The 19,243-nt window shown below is 38.8% G+C and overlaps 1 long non-coding RNA gene across 2 annotated transcripts in view; it reads left to right on the forward strand.

Moving 5' to 3' along the window:
• LOC123818837 overlaps positions 1–19,243 on the forward strand; it is a 95,150-nt gene that overhangs the window by 59,591 nt on the left and 16,316 nt on the right. For both annotated transcript variants that reach the window (XR_006785709.1, XR_006785708.1), the window contains 2 exons: positions 11,525–11,644; positions 14,190–14,227. This is a non-coding gene — a long non-coding RNA (uncharacterized LOC123818837). The remainder of the gene's footprint in view (positions 1–11,524; positions 11,645–14,189; positions 14,228–19,243) is intronic.

The following is a 19,243-nucleotide window of genomic DNA, read 5'->3' on the forward strand; positions in this document are numbered from 1 at the left end:
ATAAGTGTAACTTGGAAAAAGTAGCATTTTTAAACAAACAAATTTTTAAAAGGGGATTTTGTTAAGAATACATAAAACTGGATTTCATCTTGTGATATGCTTACTTGTGATGTGTTTATGGGTCATGAATCACCCAGGCTTTCTGTGGCCTGAGTTTCTTGCACATTCCCAGAAATTTGGCAAAATCTTCTTCAGAGGAAGTCTCTGAAAAAGTCTGCTTTTCTGTTTAGCTTCTCGTTTTTCCTCAGTTTATTCAGCAAGATCCTAGAACCTGAGGCCCAGGGAATGACCAGGAAGGGGCGAGGATTCAGGACTCCCCTGTGCTTGGCAGAGGGTGGATCATTCAGCCTTTCTCCTTGCAGTTAGGTTTATTGTCCTGGGCTGGCTGCTCCTTATGCACCTACCATGGTTTTTTTTTGTTTATTTGGTGGATAAAGCTTGTCTTGTATTGGTTTTTATGTTTCTAGATTAAGAATAATGTGCCTGATGACTTCCAGAAAGTATTTTTATCCTAAGCTGACCAGTTACCACAGACTAGGAACCAGGTCTAAAGCAATTTCATTTACCTTAATAAATTTTCACAATAAGTGAAAAATGTGAAAACCCATTTTCTATTAATTAGTAAATTCAACATATATAGGTAAAACCAATCAAAACCAGTTTTGACCCAAATGTGTCAGATGATTGCTTCAGGTTTTCCATTTTATTGTTCATTCCATTTTAATGAACACATTATTCAAATGTGTTCCCCCAAATGCAAAAGCTTATGATCTCCGATTGCTCTATTATCATCTAGCATTTGAGCTACCAGGAAATCATCTTAGCAATGTGTGTCAAAAGGCAAAAAGCATGCATATCTTTATGGAAGTGATTCTATTTCTTGAAATGTTTTTGAAATTTATCCTCAATAAATAAGTAACTGCTATATACACAAATGTAAATAACTAAACAATCATCTTGAAGCAGCCTACATGCCCAACAATATATTTATAATAGGTAATGATTCATCCATGTTATAGAATACTATGTAGCCATTTAAAAGCTATACCTTTGAAGCACACTAATGGCAAATATATTATGTCATGAAAAGAAAAGAAATGATGTAGAGAAAGAGACAGAGATAGAGGATTGGGGGAAAGGGTGAGATTAGAAAATGGGAGAGCTGAGTAGGTCAGAATGTAAACTGAATGTACCTTTGATATGTGGGATCACAGCAGGGCCGAGGTGTTAGCTACTGCCTCGAATGTTGAGATGAGCACATACAGACTCTTCTGAAGACTGGCTGACGTGCCCATTTGCTCAGTTTGTTGGTGTTGGTAAACTATTCTAGAGAATTTTAGAATCTTGAGAAGCAGGTGTATGAGATTATGAGCAGATGAAGACCACACACTTTCTGCTCAGTGCAGAGAAATCTCTCTCTACTTAGCAACTGCATTACAGGGCATTCTTAACATGCTTGATCACCCTCTTCTTGAATTAAAAATAATACTAATGAAGATTCTCTTATCTCAAAGCTTTCTTATAACTACAATATTCTGCTTCTTCCTCCCTTCCCAGGCACACTTCTTGAAGGAATATAGTCAAAATGCAAACTTTCTTAAATCTATTCGCAATCCTCAGCCCACTGAAATCAGGCTCTGCCTTCCAACCACCACATTGAGACTGCTGTGGCAAAGGTCAACACACAGTTTCTCAGTTGCTAAATCCAATAGTCTTTCATATGCTCATTTGCTTGGACCCAGCACAGCTTTTAACCATTCTTTGTTGAATTTTCTCTAAAACTCTTCAAAAGGATCATTTTTCCCTGCTTCTCCTTTCATTCTTACTTTCTTTCATTCCTTCTTTGTCCCTTTCACTGGCACCTCCTACCAGGCCTAGCCATTTCCACTGACCTTGTAAAAAATATCTCATCTTTCAAGACTTGGCTCCAAGTTCAATACCACTTTGTAGTCTTTGTTCACCCATTCAAGTTATCTATCTGCCTCGTCAGAGGTATATTTATAGGGATGTTAAGGACAGTTCATTTGCCAAGGTCCCTTTAAGGCCCCTGAATGTCATGTGTTTACGAAGTCATAGATCTTTGTAGAATATGAAGGTGTTATCTATTTTAATTGTAATAAGTGATCTACCTCTTACCACTCTGCCCCCACCTGACTTGGCACATGTCTCCTTACACTGGGTAGGTTGGAATGGCCAAGGGCATTTGGGGAATCCAGTTCAGGAAGAGTTGTTAGACATTAATTTGAATTTCATTGGATACATTTATGCATTTCATAAACATTTCCATGTGCTGTTAAGTGACACCAGCCATCCCAGTGTAGGAATGGTTTCCCGGAATGCACCTGCCACCCACAGGCTGACTCACCCTGCACCATGACACTCACTAGCAGGGAGGCCAGAGGCTGCATTGTAATGAAAACAGCCTGTCATCTGAACACTGGGACTATAAGGGCAATTAAGTGAAATAGGTGCTGAAATATAACAAACTTCATTCTAATTTTTAAAAGCCAGTGATTCAACCTTTAATGACATTTAGTCAAAATGATCAATAATAAAAATGAAGTTTAATGAAATATGCTTACAGAAAGACTGAACTATATTTCTGTTTATGAAAAATGATCATAAAGAATCATTGTCATATGATGAGATGATTGAAAGTATACAGTCAAAATATATAGGAAAAATGTTACAGAAATTTGTTATGTATCTAGATAATAAAATAGTATGTTGGGTATTTTTTTCCTGGCTTTTGTGATACTTATGGTATTCATGGGATTTTTAAAATTTAGAATTCTTATAATTTCTTTTCTCACTGTAAATAAAACTTCTTACTTAAATTTATATTTGTAATTTAGTATTTTTTCCCTTCAGGAGAGCCCTGCAAATCACATAAACTTCACTCTCCACAAGTCTGAATGCCCCTGGCCTCCCCTACAGACCTGAATAGCAGCTTCAGGTCTTTATCTTACAGCTCTATTGCTTAATCCAGGTCCAAATGCCTACTTCAGGCTCAATAAATGTTTGTTGAGAAATATTTCATTCCTAAATCTTATGATGTTACACTTTGGGTTTACTTTATCTTAATACAACCAGAGGGTATGAACTAGTGTCACCCTAAGAAACCAATTCCAGACATCTCCAGTTTCTGCCTCTGTCATCACATGGTCATCTTCCTAGTGTACCTATGTGTCTGTGTCTCCTTCCCTCTTCTTGACGGAAGATGGCGGCTTTACTCTAGGCAGCATTTTCCTCTGCTTCTGTGAAGAGGGGGGAAACTCGCAGATTGGTGGAGAAACACAGCAAGTGGGCTAGGTTACCGAATCACTTTTGAAAGCAGGACATCAAAATTATTGCACTCACTGGAAAACCAGACGGTAAGGAGATGGCTACAGGACAAAAGGGGCCCAGGGATCAGCATGGGGTCTAGGGGTGTGCAGACCCCAGGCCCCCCAGTACTCTGGGGTCTGCCCCAGGGCTCCTGGGAGAGGGAAGTCACTGCTCCCTCCCCCGAATACGGGGGTGAGCAACTCCAGGGGAGAACGTGTTGCTAGAAGGAACAGATTGGCCAGTTGGACTGGGAAAAAATCACCCAGGGACTATGAACATCCGCCCAGAGACCTGGGAGAAGTGAGGGACTCTAGCCGACAGGACCGGGGGCAGCCTGGAAGGGCACCTGCACCCCAGCCCGGTGGAAGTGCAGATCGGTGGAGAGCACAGAGCTGGGCCACGCTCGGCTCGCACCCCATAGGGAGGCCTGAATCGTGCCCTGCAATCCAGGGAGGGACTTGGAGCTTGGTGCGTTCCTACAGTAGTGGCTCAGAAATTTCCAGCCAGCCTGACAGGGGAGCTGGGAAAGGCGCCAACACCCGGTCGGGGTGCGGTTCTGTGGGGAACACGGAGCTGGAAACGGCTGGGCTCGCGCACCATCAGGAAGACTGACTCTGGAGCACCAGTGTGTTCGGGAGCACCCAGGGTACCTGACAGACTTGCTGAGATCTGGCTGGGAGAGAGAGAAGCATTTCAAAGGCCCCTCAGCCAGCTGAAGCCAGCAAGATCAGAAAAACTGGTCTGGCCAGTTAGAAACCAACAAGAGGTTTTTGTGGGTTTTTTTGTTTGTTTGTTTTTTGGTTTTGTTTGGTTTCTCTCGCTGTTGTTGGTTGATTGATTTTATCTTGTGTTTTATGTGACATTTTATTTTTCAATTCTTATTATTTTTATCTCGCAATCCCTTATGTTTCTCTTCCATTCAACCTAATATTATTCTTTCCACTCCAAATTTATCTCTCCTGCACTACATCTTCCGCTTTTCTTTCGTTTTTTTTAATCTTACAAGTTACTGTAAATTTGTATTATCTTTTTCTCATTTTTCTGACATTTTTTATTTTAATAATATTTTGGTATTCTTTTTCTTTCTGTATAATCTTCTTTGCTTGGCTGGTTATACTGTCATTTGATAGGTTCCCTCTGGTATCTCAGTCACAAGGTGTTGATAAGTTACTATCCTTCATCTGTGTTCCATTAATACACCTCTCAAGATTCTATACTCTTTATTCTTGTTATCTAGACCTCATCGATTCTGCCACAAGACTGTCACTTTACTATTACTGCTAGTAAGACCTAGTCTATACGTTGTAAATGCTTCTCAATACCCCTACCTGATCTCAGCCCACTTTGCAATTTTCTGAACTATACTATTGTGGGGGTTGTCTCTATTCTTTTACTCACTACTCCTATATACTAATCTTTAGTCCAACCCTACCTTAGAATCTGACCTCCCACAGCCTCACAGCTTTCTAGATCAAACTAATAATCCTCTCGTCCCCAATAAGAGTCTTACCTTCTTTCCATCCTTTCTAAAACGTGGATAGTGGGGTGGAGGATCACGGTTAACACTATAAAGAGCCAAAGGATAACCCATCTCTTCTCTACTGGCTGCTAAAGTAAATATCATAGTATACTGTCTTGCTGTTTTAAACCATTTTGCTTTACTCCTCCAACTGATCACAAAAAAGAGTAGGGAGAAGCTGTGAACACCAGGATACACGAAGGAGATTGCACCACTGAATCTCACAAATATTCTACCACAGAAGTTAACACCATAATTAAAGGGAATCAGAACAGATCAAATTAACAAACAAGAAGAAAAAAGAAGAAACCCATGAACAAAGAGAAAACAAAGAAACAACCCCCAATTGAAGGGAAATGAGGAAGCCTCAGGAAAAATGCTAAATGAAATAGAGACAGCTCAACTATCAGATAGTGAGTTCAAAACAATGATTACCAGGAAGTTCAATGAACTCACAATGAGCTTTCAGAAATTAGAGGGAAACTACATCAATCTCACTGCAAACTATATAAACATGAAAAAGGAAATAGAAACTATCAACAAAGGTCAAGAGGAAATGAAGAATACAATTTCTGAACTGAAGAACACAGTAGAAGCAGGATTGATTAAGCAGAAGATTGGATTAGCGAGCTGGAGGACAAAGTAGAAAACAGCATCCAGAAAGAGCAAGAAAAGGAAAAGAGGCTCAGAAAGAATGAAGAAGGATTAAGAGAAATGCAAGAAAATATGAAACATAATAATATCCATATAATAGGGATACCAGAAGGAGAAGAAGAAGAGCAAGGGATCGAAAACCTAGTTGAACAAGTAATGAAGGAGAACTTCCCTAATTTGATGAGAGAAAAAGTCACACAAATCCAGGAAACACAGAGAGTCCCAATCAAGAGGAACCCAAAGAGACCCACCCCAAGGCACATCATAATTAAAATGACAAAATTTCAAGAGAAAGAGAGAATCTTAAAGGCATCAAGGGAGAAAAAGGAAGTAACATACAAGGAAGCCCCAATAAGGCGAACAGCTGACTTCTCAATGGAAACACTTCAAGCCAGAAGAGAATGGCAAGAAATACTCCAGGTAATGAGAACCAGAGGGCTGCAACCAAGGCTACTATATCCAGCAAGGCTCTCAATCAAGATACAAGGCCAAATAAGTAGCTACCCAGACAAAAGAAGTCCAAAAGGATACATCTTGACCAAACCAGCTCTGCTAGAGATTCTAAAAGGACTGCTTTAAGGAAGGGAGGGAAAAGAGAGAGAGAGAGAGAGGAACACAGGTACATAAATGGCAATGAATAAGCACCTATCAATAATAACCTTAAATGTAAATGGATTAAATGTTCCAATCAAAAGACATAGAATAGCTGATTGGATAAGAAAAAATGACCCACATATCTGCTGTCTACAAGAGACCCACCTCAGGATAAAAGACCTACACAAGCTGAAAGTGAAGGGCTGGAAACAAATCTTCCAAGCAAATGGACAGGAAAAAAACGCCAGGGTAGCAATACTCATATCAGACAAAATAGACTTCCAAAAAAGGTCCATAAAGAGAGACCCAGAAGGTCACTTCATAATACTGAAGGGAAGAATCCATCAAGAAGACATAAATATTGTAAATATATATGCACCCAACATAGGAGCACCCAAATACATAAAGAAAATCTTAGAGGACTTCAAGAAAGATATGGACAGCAACACAATTAAGTCAGAGATATTAACACCCCACTATCAAAAATGGACAGATCTTCTAAACAAAATGTCAACAAAGATATTGTGGCATTGAACAATACCCTTGATGAAATGGCCTTTACTGATATATACAGAGCCCTCCATTCAAAAGAAGCTAAATATACATTCTTTTCAGATGTACACGTAACATTTTCAAGCGTAGACCACATGATAGGACACAAAACAAGCCTCAAGAATTTCAAGAAAATTGAAATCATACCAAGCATTTTCTCAGACCACAAGGGACTGAAGCTAGAAACCAACCCCAAGGAAAAAAACCCCAAACACTCAAAATCATGGAGATTAAATAGCATGCTATTAAACAATGAATGGGTCAAGAATGATATTAGGGAAGAAATCAAAAGGTTTCTGGAAACAAATGAAAACGAACTCACAACAACCCAAAACTTATGGGACACAGCCAAGGCAGTCCTGAGAGGGAAGTTCATAGCGATACAGGCCCACCTAAAAAGGTTAGAAACATTCGAAACAAACAACCTAACCCTATGTCTACAAGAACTCGAGGAACAACAACAACGGCAGCCCAGATCAAGCAGAAGGAAGGAAATAACCAAGATCAGAGCAGAATTAAATGACATAGAGACTAAAAGCACAATTCTAAGGATCAATGAATCCAAGGGCGAGTTCTTTGAAAAGATAAACAAAATCAACAAGCCTTTAAGCAGACTCATCAAGAAAAAAAGAGAGAAGACCCAAATAAACACAATCAGAAATGAAAGAGGATAGATACCACAGAAATACAAAGCATTGTAAGAAATTACTACAAAGAGCTATATGCCAAGAAATTTGAAAACCTAGGTCAAATGGACAACTTTCTAGAAAAATATAATCTTCCAAAACTCAATGAAAAAGAAGCAGAAAGCCTGAACAGACCAATAACAACAAAAGAAATTGAAGCAGAAATCAAAAAACTCCCAACACACAAAAGCCCTGGACCAGATGGTTTCACAGGAGAATTCTACAAAGCATTTAAGGAAGAGCTAACCCCTATCCTTCACAGACTATTCCAAAAAATCCAAAAAGATGGGAGTCTCCCAAACTCTTTATATGAGGCCAACATCATCCTAATTCCAAAACCAAATAAAGACACAACAAAGAAAGAAGACTTCAGGCCAATATCACTGATGAACATTGATGCTAAAATCCTCAACAAAATACTGGCAAACCACATCCAACAATACATTACAAAGATCATACACCATGACCAAGTGGGATTCATTCCAGGGATGCAAGGATGGTTCAATATTGGCAAGTCAGTAAATGTAATACATCACATAAACAAAAGCAAAGACAAAAACCACATGATCATATCAATTGATGCAGAAAAAGCATTTGATAAGGTATAGCACCCATTCATGATAAAAACACTCAGCAAAATGGGAATAGAGGGATCATTCCTCAACATAATAAAGGCCATATATGAGAGACCTTCAGCCAACATCATACTCAATGGGCAAAAATTAAAATCTTTTCCACTAAGATCAGGAACAAGACAAGGCTGTCCACTTTCCCCACTTCTATTCAATATAGTATTGGAAGTTTTAGCCACAGCAATCAGACAAGAAAAGGAAATAAAAGGCAGTCAAATCAGAAAGGAGGAAACAAAACTGTCACTGTTTGCAGATGACATGATAGTATACATAGAAAATCCTATAGATTCTGCCAAAAAACTGCTTGACCTAATAAATGAATTTGGCAAAACAGTGGGATACAAAGTCAATATCCAGAAATCAAAGGCATTTCTGTACACCAACAATGAAACAGCAAAAGCAGAAATCAATGAAAAAAGTCCCATTTGAAATAGCAAAAAGAAAAATAAAATACCTAGGAATAAACCTAACCAAAGAGGCAAAAGACCTGTATTCAGAAAACTACGTAACACTGAAGAAAGAAATCAAGGAAGTCACAAACAAATGGAAACATATACCGTGTTCATGGATTGGAAGAATTAATATCATCAAAATGTCCATACTACCCAAAGCAATTTACACATTCAATGCAATACCTATTAAAGTACCAATGGCTTATTTCACAGACATAGAACAAACACTTCAAAAATTTATATGGCCCCGAATAGCTGCTGCAATTTTGAGAAAGAAGAGTAAAGTAGGAGGGATCACAATACCCAACACCAAACTATACTACAAGGCCACTGTAATCAAAACAGCCTGGTACTGGCATAAAAACAGGCACACAGACCAATGGAACAGAACAGAGAGCCCAGAAATAAACCCAAGTCTCTATGGTCAATTAATATTTGACAAAGGAGGCAGCAACATTAAATGGAATAAAAATAGCCTCTTCAACAAATGGTGTTGGGAGAACTGGACAGCCATGTGCAAAAAAATGAAACTTGAGCACCAACTTACACTATATACAAAAATAAATTCAAGGTGGATAAAAGACTTAAACATAAAACGTGACACCATTAAAGTCCTAGAGGAGAACGTAGGTAGGAAAATCTCAGATATTTCACGAAGAAACTTTTTTACTGACGTGTCCCCTAGAGCAAGGGACATAAAGGAAAGAATAAACAAATGGGACCTCATCAAAATTAAAAGCTTCTGCACAGCTAAAGAAAACAGTATGAAAATTAAAAGAGAACCAACTGTATGGGAAAACATGTTTGCCAATGATACCTCAGACAAGGGTTTAATCTCCAAAATATATAAAGAACTTACAAGACTGCACTCAAAGAAGACAAGGAATCCAATTAAAAAAATGGGCAAAGGACTTGAACAGACACTTCTCCAAGGGGGACATACAGAAAATCCAAGGACACATGAAAAGATGTTCAATATCGCTAGCTATCAGAGAGATGAAAATTAAAACCACAATGAGATACCACTTCACACCAGTCAGAATGGCCATCATAAACAAAGCAACAAACAACAAGTGTTGGAGAGGATGTGGAAAAAAGGGGACCCTAGTGCACTGCTGGTGGGACTGCAGACTGGTACAACCACTATGGAAAGCAGTATGGAACTTCCTCAGAAAACTAAAAATGGATCTGCCTTTTGACCCAGGAATTCCACTGCTGGGACTCTATCCTAAGAATACTAAAACACCAATCCAAAACAACCTATGCATCCCAATGTTCACAGCAGCACAATTTACAATAGCTAGATGCTGGAAGCAACCAAGATGCCCATCAGTAAATGAATGGATCAAAAAACTATGGTACATTTACAGAATGCAATTCTATGCAGCAGAAAGAAAGAAGGAGCTCCTACCCTTTGCAACAGCATGGATGGAGCTGGAAAACATTATGGTTAGCGAAACAAGCCAGGCAGTGAAAGACAAATACCATATGATCTCACCTTTAACAGGATCCTAAATAACAAAGCAAAGAAACAAGCAAAATATAACCAAAGACACTGAAATAGAGGACAGGCTGACAGTGACCTGAGGGGAGAGAAGAGGGAATTTAAGGGGACATTGGGAAGGGTTCACAGGAACAAACTTAAAGGACACATGGTCATAAACTAAGGGGAGGGTGGTAATGGGAGGGAAGTGGGGAGGGTAGGAGGGGGGACTGGATTGGGAGTAAAAAGGAGAAAACTGTATTTGAACAATGATTAAAATTAAAAAAAACTCTATTTCCAAATAAATTCACATTATGAACTTCAAAAAAAAAAAAAAAGAAAGAAACCAATTCTAGGTCAGAGAGGGCGCTTTCAGCTGTTGTGCTTTCCTGCTCATATAGCACTTCTTAGTATTGTATCCTTTGAGACTGTACTGTGTCCCCACTCCTAAGAAGTAGGAGATGGAATAAAGGGAAGAAATGTAGGAATCCTTCTAATTATGTAGGTGACTCAGATTATGAAATATACAACATGAAGAAGAAATTAAAGAAGGATAATGACAAATACCTGCCTAGGACCTGTTAAAACACTGAGCTCCCATATTTCCTGTTTTGTAGAAACTACTGAGCTGCTAGGAACAGTGTAAGGACCTAAAACTCATCTTCAAACATCAACTCCTGTATTTTGTTGCTTTTCTTTGTCTTGGAGGCCTCACTATTTCAGGTACCAACTCTACCTGAAGACCTAAATTGCAGGTACTCAGCCAGTTGCTGAGTTTGCTGAGCACACACTCAAGTCTGGCTCTTTCCACTTTCAATCTCCTTCTTTCCCCTGCTCTAGAGATGTTCTCTTCAGTGGACCTCCAAAATATTCTCCTTAGTTTGAGTCTCATGTTAATTTCTTTTCATATCATTGGTACCTAATTTGCTCCTCTTCTGGGTTTCATAATCAGAACCTATGACCTCTCCTCATTCTAGACTTCAATCCTAGCTTAAGTTTTTACTTCCTTCACTGACTAGTTTTTCCCTTACAGATTTTTATAACCATGGAGATGCAATCCTTTTCTTTTATTTTTTGTAGGTGTTTATCTGTCATCTTCATCATCAGACCCTTTACCTCACCATCCCCTCTATATATAGACATTACAAGAAAATTTTCTGAAAATAATTCATATTTCTCTGACACATAGCTCTTGTGGTTTAATCCAGTTTATCCCCCATCCTCCAATACTGCCACTTATAAACAAATATAAACCTAGCTTCCCCAGTCCCATGTCTATAGACCACTCATGAATGCTATAACTCCTTACTGAGAGAGAGACAGAGATAGAGACAGAGACAGAGACAGAGACAGAGAGAAGGATGGAGAGAGAATGAGCTTAGGAAGTCAAAAAAGTAAATGTAAAATAATCAGGATAAACAAAAGAGAAAGACATGGAAATACTAGCTTTGAAGAAAATAGAACTCTCAAATTCACTGTTCTAGATAAAATAAAAAAGAAAATTTGGGAAACAAAGTTGAGAGTATCTGTCTGCTGGAGTAAATTGAAAAATAAGTAAATTGAATTAGAGAGTAGATATTCAAAATGAAGCAAAATTTTGAAAAATGTATAATTTTATGTTGCAGTGGTAAGAGAAACATCTCCCTCTGTTTGAGAAGAATGACCAACTAAACTGAAGATGGAAGCTTCTGGGCCTTGTCATATTGGACACAGAGAAGAAGAAAACACAATCACCAAAAGAACAGGTGTTAAAGGCAAATTACATTCCAAGTTTGTGAAAAAATAAAGAACTGTATACCTCTTTTTTAAGTGCTGCATTTTGAAATGTGACATTTAAAAGAATAACGGAAATAAAATTTCCATTATTGTGATCAGGGCATCTTGACCTATGGGAGTTAGTCAGCATAGGTCTCAAGGGGAATTTATGCATCTTAGGAACTATTTCTTTAAAGAATTGGAACTAGATTTCTTGAATCAAAGGGAGATGTCTCATTCTAAGAGACTGAACTAGTTCTGATAGTCTTACAAAATTGAGAATATTACAATTCAGTGTATGCATTGTCACAAGAAACATGTAAGATTAAAAGGATACACAACAAATCTATTTACATGAGCATTCTTTGGAGGTAGATTAAAAGTACATTCAAGTTTGAAACTACAGGGACAATGTTTCAAAGGCAGTATGAATATTTTCTTCTTGTTTTTGAATAAATTTGGTTTGACTTAAAGAATCAGTTACATATAATTATTGGTTTTTCAGAATTATTAATGAAAAACTAACAGTAGTCTCAACCTGGATTTCTTTTTAGTTTCTTTGACAAATTAGCTGTGTTTCTGAAAGGAAAGTATAACAAAGTTGTGTTCCATCTTTTCAGGGGGTCTGACATTCCTTCACCATCGCATAGGAAGCAAACAGATTTTTTCTACTAACAATGGCACAAATTTGTGCTCAAAGAAGAAAACATCCCAAGGAAGTAATCTCAAATCATGAGAAAAGGATAGGCAGGGAATTAAAATCTGCATTATGTGATCTTGGCCAAATTTGAGGAATGGTATTTTGCACATATTAAGAATGTTTCTGTGTATTTACATTAGAAAACTTCTCTACTTGATGTTCAAAACAACATATACATCTTTGACAAATGAATGCTTCCATTTTGGATAACAAGTCTCTAAGATTTTACTCTCCCAGGTCATATAAAACATGTAGTGAACAAAGGCCAGTGACAATATCCCCACTGCCCTTTGTCCACATTCCAGCCCCCCAGTAGGACCACAGTATTTCCAGGGACTAGATGCCATGTGATAACCAAACAGAGTGACGAGACCTGCTTTCTGCCACTTTGTAAAGAAGTCCCCAGAAGTAATCTGAGCAGTAGAAACAGCAAGAAGAGTACTAAAATCAGTAAATTTCTTTCTGTTAGATCACACTGGGTCCCCAAAAGGGTCCCCATATTCAACTTTTCTGATTGTTACAAAGAAATTTGCTCTAATTCTCTTGCATCCCCATGTCCCATTCTGATGAATGTGTGGTACTCCCAACTTTGGCATTATTCCCTAGCCATAGATTGTGTAATCTCTGAAGTCTTTTCCTGAGAGAAGATCCAATCTTACAAAAAGAGTTGTGCTTCCTTGGGACACACAGAATAGCCCTACTGTCTTCTCAGGAAGCTGTATATGTGGACTTTGGGCCTAACCAGCCACACCCATAAGTAACTCAAGCAAAGGCACGCCATAAAGAATTCACATATGAATTGTTTTGGACAATGTTATGGCAAGAAGTGAAGAGTTCCAAGTTTGGGGTTGTTTCTCACATAAGAAAAGCAAGCATCATTTTTCTGACAAGTCTTTTAGCAAGCTCAGCTCTCACATTCTTAGCTGTAGTGCAGGGTATTAAAGCCATAAACCAAATTCCACCTGAGAGTTGTGATCAGGGCATCTTGACCTATGGGAGTTAGTCAGCATAGGTCTCAAGGGGAATTTATGCATCTTGGGAACAATTTCTTTAAAGAATTGGAACTAGATTTCTTGAATCAAAGGGAGATGTCTCATTCTAAGAGACTGAACTAGTTCTGATAGTCTTACAAAATTGAGAATATTACAATTCAGTGTATCTGTGAAACTCATTTATATGTGCGAGGTCAAGTTTGAGATTACTGTGGCAGTTGTTAACATGGCCATAAAACTCTTTCACACTCCTCCTATGAAAAGACAGGTATATGTCTCCTCTCCATAAATTTGGACTCAATGACTGTCTGATTAGTAGAATTCAGAGGAAGAGATATATGCTTGTTTTCATACTCAGGCTTTAAAGACATTGGGCAATTGGGTTTCACAATAAAGACATATTCACTTATTTATCCTTTCACTTGACAAATATGTTATGAGCTCTAGTCATTTACCAAGCATCTACTAGTAGCAAAACATAAAGATGAATAAGAAGGTATAATAAATAACAACAATTATCTTCTGGAAAGGAAAACTTTTCTTTTTCACCTCACTTGGCTTCAAATACCTTCCACTCTCATCTGCAAAGTCTTTCTACCTGGACACCTGAGAAACCTGGGGCTCATGGACCTTAAACGGTTTCACCTGCCTCCAATGGGGAAGAAATTGCCTATGGAGATGACCCACACACTTTCATGGGATTCAGATGCTGAATGTTCTGGAAAAGGCAATACATTGGCCCAGATTCCTTCATATTTTAGCCAGTGTGGTGGTATCTGTAACTTTTGCTCGTGTGATGTTCCTTCCCCTCTTGTGGTAACAGCACCTTGATTTTCCTTTCAGAACCCCCTGGCAGTGTTCACATTTGCTGCTGCTCCCAGGTAGGTAACTAAGGAGTTGCACTCAATTCTGTTTTTCCTGGATACAGTAATTGGTTAGATTTGGGTAGGAACCACAAATCAGGAAAATTTAGACTTTCTTTGTAGCTACTGGGAATGGTGAACTCTCTTTGAACTGGGGTTGCAAGCATAGGCAGTGTAGGTCTGGAGCTCATTGGGCACCACAAAGGGGACTGTCTAACCTGGAGTGAATCTGACAGAGGGAAGCAGAGCAGAGATGTGGAGATATCCATTAAGTACTGGGGGTGGGAGCAGACTACATGAGCTAGTAATTCCCGTCCTTTGGCTAAAGCTCATTTAAATAAGGTTTCTGTCATCTGTAATCAAAAGGTTGCTAAAATAGCTGATGTATCAGATGAACCTATTTTCAGCCAAGAAGTGATATACAGAGGTAAGTAAGATTTGAAAGATGAGGTTAAGAAGAGTCCAGAGACTGGGGCCTCCCCAGTGAGGGTGTTCCAGGCGCCTGAAGACAAACACTAGGGTCCTGAGGATGCCTGCGTTTTTGGAGCTGATAAAAAGCAGTCGATAAAGAGTTAGGGTGACTCCCAGAAATTCTCCTTACTTGTACCCACGGAATCAAAAGTTTACAACCTTGCATATACTAGAACCTAATTTTTTAATAAGATTTAAAAAATTATCAACAACATGACCTAATTTTTCAAAGAACATCCACACAAGCACTTTAATTAATTCTCATAACTGCCCAATAAAGTTCATTGTGTTATCACATATTAGACATCACATAACAAAACCCCAGGCTTGAAGGACATGGATTTACATCTAAGTTATCAAATTTAATGTTCTTTCACTGCTCCACCCCTGTTGAAGAAAACTTAAATCAACTTTATTGTAATCTCACATTTGAAGCATTTTTGTTGGGGAAAAAGAGGAATATCAAAGTGTTTCAGAAACTTGTATCAAAGGAAGATTATAGGAACAAAAAGTTGCCTGTTTGAGATGACAAACTGAAAAGAAAAACCTCTGTTTTTTACTCTATTGGGATAATCAGATAATATTTTAAACCTGTTACTAGATTTTTATGACTCTATGACTGTCTCCCCTCTTTAGGCCAGACTAGGTTGCCAGGGGCAGAGGCAGGGCTGGTAAGAAGGGTCAGGTGGGAAAGGGGAACCTGGGACTTCTAGGGGAATTGTGGGTAAGTTGACAGCAGTGCCCCCACCCAACTCTGTAATCCCAGATAAGATTTTGCTACAAGACAGTCAGCTGGAGAAGTTGGCATTATCAAAGAGAAAAGATTTCCTGATTAATTTCACCCCATTTAATTAAGAAGCTAACCAGGAGGAGAAATATCATCTTTTTGTGTAAGGAAAAGCTTAGGAAGGCAAGGGGAAGATGTTACAGAAAATCCATCCTCTTGCTTCTCTGAGAGATTGTAGGGGTAGAAAGGGTGCAGGGAAGCAGATAAGAAGGAGAAAGTGAGAAGTCATAACCTGATATTCCCATTCTGAGAATTTGGTGCAGAGCCAGGCACCCTGGATAGGTGGAAAGGACACCAGGGGCAGAAGGGCATCTGCTCACTCCCTGTTCTCTCCAGTCTGAGGCCTAGCATCATGAGGAGGATAGAGAGTATGGTCAGGCAGAAAAAGGGTTTTGATGCTGTTCCTAAACCTCATCCTGCTTCTGTGTAGCACTGATAGTAGGTTGAGAACTTTGGACCTTGACCTGATAGGGCAAGTACAGGACAAAACAGATGATCCTGGAGAAGCTATAGAGTATGCAGTCTGGGCCAGGAACCACATGGCAGCTGTGAAGAGACTCAGAGCAATTTACATGTCAGAGAAAGCCAAGAGAAATAGGGCAGTCAGGGACAGGCCCTGGCCCAGAACAAGTCAAGAAAGAAAAATCACAATATCATCAGCCACAGACCTCAACAATGAAGCAGGTCCACAGTAAGCCAAGAGACCCTTTCTCCCATGCCCTGAGGTTCTGTGAGCCTCTCATTCATTACCCAAACACCTTCCTTGAGTAAGTGCCAAGAAAAGGAAAAAAATCAGAAAGCCTGAGTAATTATTCCAAAGCAATTCTTTAAACCTAAGGAGACTATTAAAATTATTAGACCAAACTGGACTAAAATTAGTGTGTGAGTGGAGGAAGGGACATTGCCAATAAGTTGGAGCCTCCTGAGTGTTCTGGACCCCATTAATCAGTATCTGTGCTAAATTCCTACCTGGGTCTTGGTGTCTTCTTATTCTTTCTACCACACAGGATTTGATTTCTTCCTTTGGAACACTGTTCCCCTAGCTTGCTTAGTAAAAAGAATCACTTGGGGAATTTATTAAAAACACCAATTTTTATATTTTATACGAAGTCCCACCAGAACTACTGAATTAGAATCTCTAAGGGAGGGTCTGAGAATCCATACTTTTTGCAAGCATCTCTTATGACCCTTGCAATCACTTCAACAAATGTTGCTGTAGATTATAGAGTAGCTCCAACATGTCAAATATAATGTCATAAGGCCTCTAAATTGTGTGGCCTGGCATGCTGATTCCAGCTATGTTTGCAACTACTAGAAAAGTGTTGTAACTTCTTGAACCATGATTCTCCTTGGTTGTATTTCTTCTTCAGTGTTTAGCAGCCCAAGAGTTATAACTTCATTACCATGCTTACACAAAGCCAGATGAAATTCTGTCAATTGGGTTAGAGATATTAAGTCTTCTGTTTTGAGTCATGCAGACAAATCCAAAGTTTGGATGGTTTTTCCCCACAATTTACTCTGGCTATCTGAATTAGTCTGGTGTGAAGAGTGCCAGTCAGAGCAAAGCTAATGATGTGGGTTCTCTGGTGAAGTGAAGGATGCTCTTTTTCTACCCCAGATTTGAGTAGGGTGGAGATATCAATTAATTTTAATTAATTTCAGTTTGACAGGGTATTAACCACAATATTGTGGGGCAAGACATAAAAATTTTCATTTCTGACAAGGTCACCCAGAAAGTTTTCAGATTTTGTCACCAGATAGACAGCAAGAACCTACAGTCATATCAGACACAGCCCAGATTTTGGAGAAAATAAGGGTATTTTAGTCAGGTAACTTGTTAATTTCCAGAAAAAGAAGATGGCAACAAAGAGTGCATAGCTTGAAGGCCATGATGAAGAACTCATGGCTCACCTGGGAAAATGCCTCTCTCTTCCAAGCACTAAGAGGCCAGACTGAGTCTCTGGAGACCAGAGCAGGGGCTGCTAGTCAAACAGAAACCATTCTGGACCCAGCAGGAACTTCCTGACATGGACCTGTTAAATAATAACTAGAAAATGGCTAAGATCTGAAATCTGTCTCCCAGAATGAACAGACTTCCAACCCCGTGAGAGAAGCAGACTGTGGCAGACAGTCCTGCAGGGGTGCCAGGAGGACATCGCAGGCCCTGTCTTGAGCATCAGGACAGGCTCTGAGAAGGCTAGGTTGAAGCCTGATTCTGAAAACTGAGTAGAATTTTGTTCTTGATTTTATTTTGTTTTCATATTTTACCGTGTTCCAAAAAGGATTTGAAGCAATTTTCAGCTGGAGTGCTCTCAGCTGAAAAGTAGTTTGTGGGCACAGAAAATAGTAGGAAGTAAGCACAAAATAATGATACATGAATACAACAGAGGCAGGGAGGAGTGGGGAGGTTGATGGGAAAGGTGCCATCAGGAGGTGCTCCTCCCACCCAGGTGAAAGGTGATGAGGGCCTGGGCTGAGGCAGGATCACTGGACCTGGAAAAGAGGGAAACACATGGAGACATTTTAAAAAGTAAAATCTGCTGGACTGGCACAAATGGAATGTGGTGGTTAAAAAAAAAGGTAGTAGTTGACAAAAATGCTGAAATTTTTAGTTTTGGTGCAGACTATATGAAAACATTATTAGCCAAGATGTAAAATACAGGATTAAGTGTCAGGCAGAGAGACACCTGGGCATAGATGAAGCAGTCAGTTTAGAACCAGTCAGTTTGGAATTATAAAAATATAGATTATAGGTGAAATGGGAAAAGGGGATCAGAAGGGACAAACTTCCAGTTATAAAATAAGTCCTGAGGATGTACTGTACAGCATGGTGACTGCAGTCAACGATACTGTATTGTGTATATGAAAGTTCTAAAAGAGCAGATCTTAAAAGTTCCTAACACAAGAAAAAATTTGGTAACTACATAAGGTGATGAATGTTAACTAGATTTATGTGGTGATCAATTTTACAATGTAAACAAATATCAAATCACTATATTGTACATCTGAAACTAATATATCAATTATACCTCAATAAAAATTAAGGGAAAAATTCCAGAACCAAAGCTGTTTAAATATCTTAGAAGAGTTCAAATTATTAAATAAAGTGTTTTAATATCTAAGCACCAAGAAAAATGCTTCAAAGAAACAGCAACAACAAATAGATGGTCTATAAAAACCTACCTCTTTTTAAAATATATACTTTATTGATTATGCTATTATAGTTGTCTCATTTTTTTCTCCCTTTTATTCCCCTCTGACCTGCACCAACCCCCATCATTCCCTCACTTTTTGTTCATGTCCATGGGTCGTACATATAAGTTCTTTGGCTTCTCCATTTCCCATACTATTCTTAACCCTCCCCCTGTCTATTTTCTACCTACCATTTATGCTTCTTATTCCCTGTACCTTTTCCTCCATTCTCCCTCGTTCTTCTCCCCACTAATACCCCTCCTTGTCATCTCTATTTCTGTAAATCTGTTCCTGTTCCAGTTGTTTGCTTAGTTAGTTTTTGTTTTTGACTTTTTAGGCTCGATTGTTGTTAGTTATGAGTTTGTTATCCTTTTACTATTAGCATTTTTTGTCTTCTTTTTCTTAGATTAATTCCTTTAACATTTTGTGTAATAAAGGCTTGGTGTTGATGAACTCCTTTACCTTGACCTTACCTGAGAAGCACTTTATCTGCTCTTGCATTCTAAAGGATAGCTTTGCTGAAAAGAGTAATTTCGGATGTAGGTGCTTGCCTTTTATGACTTTGATTTCTTCTTTCCATTCAC

This window comes from Phyllostomus hastatus, unplaced genomic scaffold (assembly GCF_019186645.2).
Source record: "Phyllostomus hastatus isolate PE091 unplaced genomic scaffold, TTU_PhHast_1.1 phas_contig_29, whole genome shotgun sequence".
NCBI lineage: Eukaryota > Metazoa > Chordata > Mammalia > Chiroptera > Phyllostomidae > Phyllostomus > Phyllostomus hastatus.